The following is a 2,188-nucleotide window of genomic DNA, read 5'->3' on the forward strand; positions in this document are numbered from 1 at the left end:
AGAACGGCGTATCGCTAGCATGCAGTGCAGGAGAGTATTCTTAATTTGTTTCTTATAGATATTTCACCTTGCCGGGTTTATAGCTTGATACCTTAGGACCTGCTTTTTTGGGTCACGGGAAGCCACACGGAGGCCGCCAAACCGGCGGCAGTCGGTGTTAACAAAACCGGGCAATTCGGGTGACAGGAGCACAACCACAACTGATGTTTTTGAAAAGCCACTTTTCCAAAAATCCTGACCTTTGGAAAGAAAGTGCGGTGATGATGGGTAGCTCTATTGTGCCTTTTCAGCTTCCGCGAGCAGAAATTTCTCTGTGCTGCTTCCTGGTAGCTGGATGCCCGTGTCTCAAAAACGGCTCCCTTTCCTCTGGCACTGGAGCTGCTCGGCGGTGAACCAGCGGGAAGAGCTCAGCCCTGACCTGCAGCTTACCTGAGCGAAGCACTGTCATACAGACAGTTGCTTGTGCTATGGAAAATAGTTCTTTAAACCCTCAGGCTTGCTAGCGGCATCCTTAGCTGTGAATGAGCATTTAGAGGTTTATCCTAAAAAAACTCCAAAACAACTCAGATCTTTTTGTGTGCCTCTTGAATCAACATAGTAAAAAATAGCTTTAAAAGAAACCCCATAAACCAAACAAAAATACCTCTTTTTCTTATTTTCTAACTGGTAAAGCGTTGTATGTATTCTCATATTCTGACTGTGGAATTCCATGTACTAGGTCTTTTTCATAACAATTTGCAAAGATGTTCAGAGCTGGATGTGTGTGTATAATTGCATGTCAGAAGGATATAAGGAGAAAAATTGTTTCACACCCAAGAATGACACACTTTTAGTGGTAGGTGATAGATTTTCACATAAAGGCTTTAAAGTAATGGCTAAGAATTCTGTGTAGCATAGTAATGTCTATTTTAAAAATATTTCATATTTCTTAACATTAATTCCTGAAACGTTGTGTATGTATTTCTGTATCTTCTTCCAACAAATTTTATCCAGACATTCCCCATGCATCTTCAAGACCTCATCATCTGTGAGTGATACACACACATGCAAGCATTTTCCATTTTGTTTCAAAAGCTAGAACAGCATCTTGAGCAGATTTCAAAGGTGGTACAAATAGTAGTTGGAAAAAAACTTTTAAGAACATTTGAGTGAACTTTGCAGTTCACAGGAGATGCAAAAAAAGTAGATGATCAAAAATTATTTCCAGATGAGCATCTACCTTTCATTTCTAGTGAGGCAAATCTTTACATGGGGAAAAAATAACCATCCAACAACAACAGAAAAGCCTTTTTGTGCGTATACGTGTTTTTTGTTTCTGCTTTTATGACTACCTTTAGCTAATTGCTGGCATTTGATGAAAAAAGTCTGTGCACAAAGAAGCTATCCTTTATTGTTGTTTGGGCTTTTTTTCTCCAAATTTATCATTTTCTTAAATGCAGAGTTCAGATTTGTGACAATTTGTCTCATGCCGAAAAAAAACATTTAGGGGAAAGCTTTGCTGTTTTAAAAATGACAAGATAATGGCTCATCCACATGCAAGGAAACTGAACTGTTACAGTAGCTGCTTGCTGACAGCTGTGTCATAAAGGCAGTTTAATGCATCCATCTTGGTAAATGTGACAGAAAAAGATGATTTTTAATGAAGTGTTCAAACTTCAAGTGAAGTTTGTTTAGAGATGTCTGAGCAACCTGGCTTACATAGTGATTTCTTTCTTCACTAGGTAGAAGATCTCTTCTTTCTGCGGCCTATGTGGACAGCTCAAAATGGGAAAAGAGACGAAAGGAGGAGCATAGCCTGGGTGAGAAAAGTTTGTTTCTTTTTCTCCGCTTTGACTAATTAATTGCAACCTGAACTCATTGTAGACTAGCTCATCATCTACAAATACTTCAAAATAAAAAGATGTGTGGAGCAAAACACTTATGAGGTTCTGTTACAAAATCTGCTCAACATGTTAAAAATATGTCATATATATTCAAAGCTACAATGCAGAAACAAGTTACAATTTGTCCATTTAATTTATGTTTGGTTTCTACAAGCTGATTTTTTTTCTTTCACAAAATCCAAAGCTTTTAGAAATGTCATAGTTTTTTGACAGTTGAGACTGTCTCTGAATGTCCTCTTCATTGACATGTTTTAATTGTAATGTAGTGCAAAAGAACACCTATTCTGTAAGTATTACAGGGCATT

The 2,188-nt window shown here is 37.8% G+C and overlaps 1 protein-coding gene across 1 annotated transcript in view; it reads left to right on the forward strand.

The window, feature by feature from the left end:
* Positions 1-1,725: 1,725 nt before the first annotated feature.
* Positions 1,726-2,188, forward strand: part of MRPS27 (mitochondrial ribosomal protein S27) — a gene marked incomplete at its 3' end in the record, with an annotated part of 42,620 nt that continues 42,157 nt past the window's right edge. The window contains exon 1 of the mRNA XM_010290852.1: positions 1,726-1,799. The remainder of the gene's footprint in view (positions 1,800-2,188) is intronic.

The sequence above is a fragment of the Phaethon lepturus genome, unplaced genomic scaffold (genome assembly GCF_000687285.1).
Source record: "Phaethon lepturus isolate BGI_N335 unplaced genomic scaffold, ASM68728v1 scaffold14697, whole genome shotgun sequence".
NCBI lineage: Eukaryota > Metazoa > Chordata > Aves > Phaethontiformes > Phaethontidae > Phaethon > Phaethon lepturus.